Source organism: Nerophis ophidion, linkage group LG02, assembly GCF_033978795.1.
Source record: "Nerophis ophidion isolate RoL-2023_Sa linkage group LG02, RoL_Noph_v1.0, whole genome shotgun sequence".
NCBI classification, from domain to species: Eukaryota; Metazoa; Chordata; class Actinopteri; order Syngnathiformes; family Syngnathidae; genus Nerophis; species Nerophis ophidion.
This window is the reverse complement of record NC_084612.1, coordinates 67,410,210-67,419,443: the sequence shown is the minus strand read 5'-3', so window position 1 is coordinate 67,419,443 and position 9,234 is coordinate 67,410,210. Positions and strand designations below refer to the sequence as shown.

Here is a 9,234-nt window from a genome sequence, read left to right as displayed (position 1 = left end):
GGCACTTTGAAGCCGTTTTTCGGGATATTGCGTGATGGGTTAAAATTAGGGATGCACCGAAATGAAAATTTGTGGCCGAAGCTGAAGCCGAATAAAATTTAAACGCTTGGCCGAAGGCCGAATACCGAATAATAATGAATGCAGTTTTTCCCAATTTTTTTAATATTGCATAAATAGCCTAGAATAAATATTTAGACATGTTTTTCAAATAAAGTATTTTTTTATTGAATATTGATTTTTTTTCAATATTCCAGTAGCCTTTGCTTTTCAAAAAAAGCACAAAGTTTTTCATTTATATTAGGCCTTCAAACAAAACATGCATTCCCCAAAAAAATTATTGTCCTTTTGGCAAAAGTCTGCTTAGCCACAGTAGATATGCTAATAATGTAAACAGAAGGCTCAAGTAAATCTCAATTAAGTGTGTGCTTGTAACCTCTTACACTTATACAGGTAGACTACACAACAGGCTAATAATGTAAACAGAGGCCCCACTAAATCTCAATAAGTGTGTGCTTGTAACCTCATACACTTATACAGGTACACAACATATCCCAACGCCACCGCGTCACTTCACGTTGGTTGATTGCGTCACAGCGTCAAAAAATTGCGTCACACGCCACTATTCGGCCTTGTTTTTAACTCATTCCACCGAAGGCCGAATGTGTGGCTTTTTTTTGCCATATTCGGCCGAATATATTCGGTTACCAGTTAAAATTTTTGCACTGTTATACAATTTACTAGTTAAAACTTTGAGAAAAACTTCGAAAAATAAAATAAGCCACTGGAAACTGATTTTTATGGGTTTTAACCCTTCAGAAATTGTGATAATGTTCCCCTTTAAACTCAACTCAACAACCAGACTGTGTTAATTTGTTCATTGCTGTAATTAATAAACATCATATATATCAATATATGTTTTCATTTGTATACCTTGTTTCTTCCTACTCCTTTTCGGACATGTAAAGAGAAAATGAGAAGTTGCAAGTTATTTGATTATAAAAAACATATGCATGTTCCAAAAAAAAAAAAAGATACCATAACCATTTTTTTTACACACTTATAAGGCAAAATGGAATCATTTTAACTTAAAAAAAGCTGCACCAAAGCTGGCAAACATACTTTCTAGCCTGATAAAAAGGTTACACACACTCTTCCCCAAACACACAGAGTGGTGGACACAACAGGATGTAAGTGCAGAACAATGTCCAAGCATGAGCTTCAAGAAGGAAAATAACACTCTGATGGCCAAAACGGTTTTCCTTGTGTGCAGGAGGGAAGCTCTTTTCAAGCAGACACTTTTTTTTTTTTCCGTGTACATTTGTTGCCGCTGTACACAACATGGGTCAGGTTGGCAATTACAAATCACACAACATCGCATTATTCTGTACTTTCTCCACTTTTTACATCAACACTGGAACTCTACACGTGTCCAGCATAATAGATGTCATATATCAAAAACAAAAATGTAAAAATGCTACCGTTAGCAACATTAGCATAGCTACCCCAAAAGGGACAAGCGGTAGAAAATAGATGGATGGACGTTAGCTACAATGCTAACATCATACTTGCCAACCTTGAGACCTACGATTTCGGGTGGTTGGGGGCGTGGTTAAGAGGGGATGAGTATATTTATCAATCAATCAATGTTTACTTATATAGCCCTAAATCACTAGTGTCTCAAAGGGCTGCACAAACCACTACGACATCCTCGGTAGGCCCACATAAGGGCAAGGAAAACTCACACCCAGTGGGACATCGGTGACAATAATGACCCAGTGGGACGTCGGTGACAATGATGACTATGAGAACCTTGGAGAGGAGGAAAGCAATGGATGTCGAGCGGGTCTAACATGATACTGTGAAAGTTCAATCCATAATGGATCCAACACAGTCGCGAGAGTCCAGTCCAAAGCGGATCCAACACAGCAGCGAGAGTCCCGTTCACAGCGGAGCCAGCAGGAAACCATCCCAAGCGGAGGCGGATCAGCAGCGCAGAGATGTCCCCAGCCGATACACAGGCGAGCAGTACATGGCCACCAGATCGGACCGGACTCCCTCCACAAAGGAGAGTGGGACATAGAAGAAAAAGAAAAGAAACGGCAGATCAACTGGTCTAAAAAGGGAGTCTATTTAAAGGCTAGAGTATACAAATGAGTTTTAAGGTGAGATCCATCCATCCATTTTCTACCGCTTATTCCCTTTGGGGTCGTGGGGGGGGGGGGGGGGTTGGTGCCTATCTCAGCTACAATCAGGCGAAAGGCGGGGTACACCCTGGACAAGTCGCCACCTCATCGCAGTACGTGTAGAAATCTTCATTTATAATTGAATCACTTGTTTATTTTTCAACAAGTTTTTAGTTATTTTTATATCTTTTTTTTCCAAATAGTTCAAGAAAGACCACTACAAATGAGCAATATTTTGCACTGTTATACAATTTAATAAATCAGTGCACGCATAGAGATGCGCGTTTTGTCACCCCAAGATGCAAGAGGACCAGATCGGACGAGAATGGCAGGTAAGAGTTTGATTTATTTATAAAAAATAATGATTACACTGGTACAAAGAGGACAAAATGATCAAAGAAAAGCGCGTGCCGAGCGTACGGGAAGCTAAGGTGGAACTTAGCACAAGAACTAGACATTGGAAGATACCCACATTAAAGTTGCTTACCGCAAACAAAAGATCCAGACTGAACAAAGGGAGAAGGCAGGCTTAAATAGGGAAGTCATAAATTACCACAGGTGCGCGTCAAAAACAAGTAGCAGGTGGAACTAATACGAAACCATGGTAACGGGACAAACAGGGAAGTGCACGACTTGGAACTGGAAGAGTCCAAAACAATCAAAAAAACACAAAAGGACTCAAAAACCAAAATAAGAATGTGATCCGGGAAGTGGATCACAACAGACATAGTGCTGTATTTTACTTCTTTATCGTTTTTTTTTTCAACCAAAAATGCTTTGCTCTGATTAGGGGGTACTTGAGTTAAAAAAAATGTTCAAAGGGGGTACATCACCGAAAAAAGGTTGAGCACCACTGCTCTAAAAGCCGTAGATGTTATCGTCCCATATGCATGCACAGTAGATGGCAGTATTGTCCTGTTTAAGAGTGTCACAACATTGCTGTTTACGGCCGAGGAACTGCTTTGCGCTAGACGAAAACGTGACCGCTGTTGTTGTGTGTTGTTACCGTGCTGGGAGGACGTTAATGAGACTGCCTAACAATAAACCAGCATTAGAAACCAAGAACTCACCCTCGATCATTCTACAGTTATAACGTCATTGGGCAGGCACTCTGTTTATATCATGGGAAAGCGGACGTGAAAACAGGCTGTCGACATGTCACTCGGGTCCGCATGGAGCTGGAGGGGGCGTGGCCTCCAGCTCCGCCTGAATTTCGGGAGATTTTCGGGACAAAATTTGTCCCGGGAGGTTTGGCAAGCATGGCTAACATCGTACTCGTATTTTAACAGCAACATCATGATAGGTTAGCATATTCACTGAGGAAAAAAAAACAATTAACAGATAGTTGGCTGGGCTTTGGGCTTTATTTTAAGATGTGTAGCAAAACCTATTTTTTTCTATTAATTTTTTTTTTTTGTCTCAAAAGTGGAGTAAATATGTGTGTGTGTGTGTGTGTGTTTATAAACAGGCTGCAGAGACAAGTTACTGCAAGAGGATCATTTTTAAAAGTTAATACCGATAATACACGGATAGTGAAGCCTGCTTCTTTTTTTTATTTTTGTAACAGAGACCTCGCCTTAAAAGTGAAGTAAAGAAGTGTGGGTGTTTATGGAGACACATTACTGTTAGAAGATCATTCAAACATTACATTTTGTATAACAGGAGAGCTTCAGACTCGGCTTTATTTTGAGGTTTTTGACAAAACTTGCTTTTTTTGATTTTTAAATTTGTCCTATGCTGAGGCAGTGTTTTGTCTATGAAGAGGGAGATTTATTTATTTATTTTTTAATAAACAAGTAAGGCAGATATTAGACTTATCATGTTTGGTACTCATGAACGCAAACTGTATTAATGTTTGAACGTCATTAAAAACTCACTTTTTTTTAATGAATAACTTACAAGTGATATAATCTACTAAGATAAAAATACCACACGCTAAAAGTGTGCGACCTATACATTAGCGTGTACTATTAGAGGGCGGGTCGCAGTCTTTGTAGATCACCTAAGACTGCGTGAACAATTTTAAGACTGAGTTTTTAAAATGAGTGTACTATGTGGCATTCACCATGAAGACACTCATTTACTGCACTTTTATGTTATCATGCTGCTACTTGTGTGTTTTTCTTTATTTTTTTAAATCATAACATACATACACACACATATATCTATATATATATATATATATATTTATATATATATATACACACACACACACATATACAAACCCCGTTTCCATGTAAGTTGGGAAATTGTGTTAGATGTAAATATAAACGGAATACAATGGTTTGCAAATAATTTTCAACCAATATTCAATTGAATGCACTACAAAGACAAGATATTTGATGTTCAAACTCATAATTTTTTTTTTTTTATGCAAATAATAATTAACTTAGAATTTCATGGCTGCAACACGTGCCAACGTAGTTGGGAAAGGGCATGTTCACCACTGTGTTACATCACCTTTTATTTTAACAACACTCAATAAACGTTTGGGAACTGAGGAAACTAATTGTTGAAGCTTTGAAAGTGGAATTCTTTCCCATTCTTGTTTTATGTAGAGCTTCAGTCGTTCAACAGTCTCCGTTGTCGTATTTTAAGCTTCATAATGCGCCACACATTTTCGATGGGAGACAGGTCTGGACTGCAGGCGGGCCAGGAAAGTACTCGCCCTCTTTTTTTAATGAAGCCACGCTGTTCTAACACTTGTCTTGCTGAAATAAGCAGGGGCGTCCATGATAACGTTGCTTGGATGACAACATATGTTGCTCCAAAACCTGTATGGACCATTCAGCATTAATGGTGCCTTCACAGATGTGTAAGTTACCCAAACCTTGGGCACTAATACACCCCCATACCATCACAGATGCTGGCTTTTAAACTTTGCGCCTATAATAATCTGAATGGTTATTTTCCTCTTTGTTCCGGAGGACACCACGTCCTCTGTTTCCAAAATAATTCGAAATGTGGACTCGTCAGATCACAGAACACCTTTTCACTTTGCATCAGTCCATCTTAGGTGAGCTCGGGCCCAGCGAAGCCGGCGGCGTTTTAGGATATTGTTGATAAATGGGTTTGGCTTTGCATAGTAGAGTTTTAACTTGCACTTACAGATGTAGCGACCAACTGTAGTTACTGACAGTGGTTTTATGAAGTGTTCCTGAGCCCATGTGATGATATCCTTTACAGACTGATGTCCGTTTTTAATGCAGTACCGCTTGAGGGATCAAAGATCCGTAATATCATCGCTTACTTGCAGTGATTTCTCCAGATTCTCTGAACTTTTTGATGATTTTACGGACCGTAGATGGTAAAATCCCTAAATTCCTTTCAATAGCTCATTGAGAAATGTTGTTCTAAAACTGTTCGACAATTTGCTTACAAATTGGTGACCCTCGCCCCATCCTTGTTTGTGAATTACTTAGCATTTCATGGAAGCTGCTTTTATACCCAATCGTGGCACCCACCTGTTCCCAATTAGCCTGCACACCTGTGGGATCTTCCATATAAGTGTTTGATGAGCATTCCTCAACTTCATCAGTATTTATTGCCACCTGTCCCAACTTCTTTGTCATGTGTTGCTGGCATCAAATTCTAAAGTTAATGATTTGCAACAACAAAAAATGTTTATCAGTTTGAACATCAAATATGTTGTCTTTGTAGCATATTCAACTGAATATGGGTTGAAAATGATCATTGTATTCCGTTTATATTTACATCTAACACAATTTCCCAACTCATATGGAAACGGGGTTTGTAGATCACCTAAGACTGCGTAAACAATTGATAAGACCGAGTTTTTTAAATGAGTGTACTATGTGGCTTCCACCATGGAGACACTCATTTACTGCACTTTTATGTTGTCATGCTGCTATTTGTTTTTTGTTGTTGTTTTTTTTAAATGATAAAACACACACACATACATACATATATATAACATTATGATTTGTGTATTTTCAGAATGTGCTTGTTCTATTTTTAAAAAAGAGAAAACAATCTGAAGTTGTCTTTATTTTTAAGTTATCGTGCCATGATTTCACCAGTCCGGCCCACTTGGGAGTAGATTTTTCCTTCATTTGGCCCCTTATCTAAACTGCACTAGACACTCCTGGATTATATGGAACCTCCTTAAAAAACAAAAAACATCTAATATTGTTTACATTTATTTAATTCCCGCACAACACTTTAAGTTCATGTTGTCTCCCAGTTGCGTTTTTTTCCATGCCATCCAAGTTGTGAGTCCAAATAACACAAGCGCTCCGTTGAAGAACATAACAAAAATTGTGCACCGACTGGGCTGAAGTGCTTTTCATTTAGGTCGGACATGTTAAAGAGGAAGAAGGGAATGGGTTGTCCTGATTGAGCTAATAGGAATATATAAACAAAGAAAAAGTCAAAAGCAAAGTCCTATATTAATGTTGTTATTATGAAAGCAAAAAGCATTCAATTAGGAACACACACACAAACACACACACACGTTTTTTAGCACGGTCAATGACGCTCGTTATTACTGACTCATCTCCAATTGCACCTGCTCAACTACTTCCTGTTTACTTTGACTCATGTTACCCACCCCAAAAAAAACACACAATAAATTCACCTCTCGAGTGAAGGGTGTAATTTAGTATTTTAATAATTGTTTATCACAACATATCTCACCTTAAAAACGTTTTTTAAATCTGTCTCCATTTTTGTGTGACCACTCCTTTTAGAGGCGGCCTCAGTGATGTTGACTATGGAACTCTGAATAAAAAGAGGGACACGGGAGCTCAATCTTAGAGCGAAGGGCGAGACTGTGACTAAGTGTTCAGCGCCATGCGTTCTCCTCATGAGCTAAATTGAACTCTCTCTCTGCTTGGTTCCTTGCTTCTTGTCTGATTAACATATGTCATCAGTGTTTGAACCTGACACACATTTGTGTGTGCTTCAAAGTCAGTCAAACACAGTATGCAATCAATGCTCAAACTAGAACGCAAGTAATGCAGTGGTTCGACTCGAACCCAGCAATTTAAACATACAAATTAAGATATTTGAGCAAGCAAATTAAGAAGCTTGCAAGTACAAGTTAAGCACATTTAAGTTAGCATTTCGATGGTCATCAAATGAACAAGCATATTCACCGACCTTTGGCGTGTTTGGAGAAACGTGTAGAGTAGATCTTGTTTGGTGAATGAGTCTGACTGAACCTCCGTTCCGTTTCAGGTGCTTTCAATCAGTAATTTGGCGGCCATTATCCCTTGGCATTCTGGGAATTGTAGTCCTCAATGGCTTTCCCACCATGGAGGGCATGGATTGACACTTGACTGATACAAAAAGTTTTGAACTCCACGCCTCCCACTTGGCCTCATGGTTTCTAAACCCAATGAAGTCACACAGGTCCTTCACTCCTGTGTTCTTGAGCTGGAATCAGAATGACAAAGGGACCTGAGATCTCTAAGAATGGTAGTGCACGGGATTTTGTGTTTGAGCTTCTTGGTTCTTGTGGTCGGTTTCTACTTGTCGGTTTTCTTCCAGATGGGGACAGGATAGATAGGAAAGGTCCTGACGAGCACATCTCTTAGGATGCCTCTGCTGTCAGTGTTGACGCCGAATCCTCTGGCCAGCTTGTACTGTCCTCTAAGGCAATGGTCCCCAACCACCGGGCCGCGGTCCGGTACCGGGCCGTGGCCCGCTTGGTACCGGGCCGCAGAAGAATTTTTTATAAAAAAAAATATATATATATACATATTTTTTTATTTTTTCATTAAATCAACATAAAAAACACAATATACACTTACAAATAGTGCACCAACCACAAAAAACTCCCATTTTCATGACAAAAACGTCCCTTTTTCATGACAAAGAAGAAAAAAAAAAAAAAAAAAGGACACCACCCCCTGGGCCGTGGGACAAATTATTAAGCGTTGACCGGTCCGCGGATACAAAAAGGTTGGGGACCACTGCTCTAAGGCTTACTTGCCAACCTTGAGACCTCCGATTTCGGGATGTGGGGGGTGGGAGACGTGGTTAAGAGGGGTGGCGTATAATTCACCAACTCGAGTATTTCATATATATATATATATATATATATATATATATATATATATATATATATATATATATATATATATATATATATATATATATATGAAATACTTGACTTTAAGTGAGTTCTAGCTCTATATATTTATTTTAATATATATATATAAATAAAATAACTAGTTGAATTTCAGACGGCACGTATCAAATACACAGTAATAAAAACACAGTTGTTCTACTAACTGTACTGTGCTTGCTGGTTACCAAAAAAACAACAACAACAATTACCTTTCACTATTTGAGTAACCTTTGTTCTGCCATTTGCGTATTGGCGAGCGATCTCCGAATCCAGGAACATCCTTCAGGGATTTGTTGTAGACATCCGCAAATGAGAACGGGATGTTGCTTCCGGCCATCAGCATAGCCATCTTTGTCTCAGCATGAGATACACCATCAGGTCTCCATTTTGCGAGGTGGGCCATAACACTGGGTTGTGAACGATGCTGCGCTGCGGACGCTTTGTGCTTCGCTGACCGTTCATGGCTGAGTATATCCGTTCACCGTGTTGAATGGAGAAGTCTGTTCTACAAAATTTACAGGCAACATACCCCTTCTCCTTCGAACTCTCCTGGATAAACGGAAATTTTTGTTTCCAATCGTTCTGGAACTTGCAAGCGTATTTCTTCATTTTGCTCGTCGACGGTGTAATATATCGGGTTGGAGTCAATAACCAGGCGACGTGATGAAGTTACGTCTCTTTACTGTGGGCTTCAGAACAGAAATTCTATTCTATGTACAGTAGATGGCACTATTGTCCTGTTTAAGAAGGCCACAACATTGAGTCAGGTTCTCATGGAGCTGGAGTGGGCGTGGCCTCCAGCTCCGTCTGAATTTCGGGATATTTTCGGGAGAAAATTTGTCCTGGGAGGTTTTCGGGAGAGGAGCTGATTTTGGGGAGTCTCCCGGAAAATCCAGGAGGGTTGGCAAGTATGCTCTAAGGGCATTTTGGTCAGCCAACTAGACCACATCTCCAACA

The 9,234-nt window shown here is 39.5% G+C and overlaps 1 protein-coding gene across 2 annotated transcripts in view; it reads right to left on the bottom strand.

The window, feature by feature from the left end:
• Positions 1 to 9,234, bottom strand: part of tox2 (TOX high mobility group box family member 2) — a 342,562-nt gene that overhangs the window by 296,735 nt on the left and 36,593 nt on the right. The window contains exon 1 of one of the 2 annotated variants that reach the window (XM_061889359.1): positions 7,305 to 7,453. The exons of the other annotated variant lie outside the window; for it this stretch is intronic. The gene's annotated coding sequence lies outside the window, so the exon portion shown is untranslated. Of the gene's footprint in view, positions 1 to 7,304; positions 7,454 to 9,234 lie in introns of those variants that run through there. 2 annotated transcript variants of the gene reach the window in all.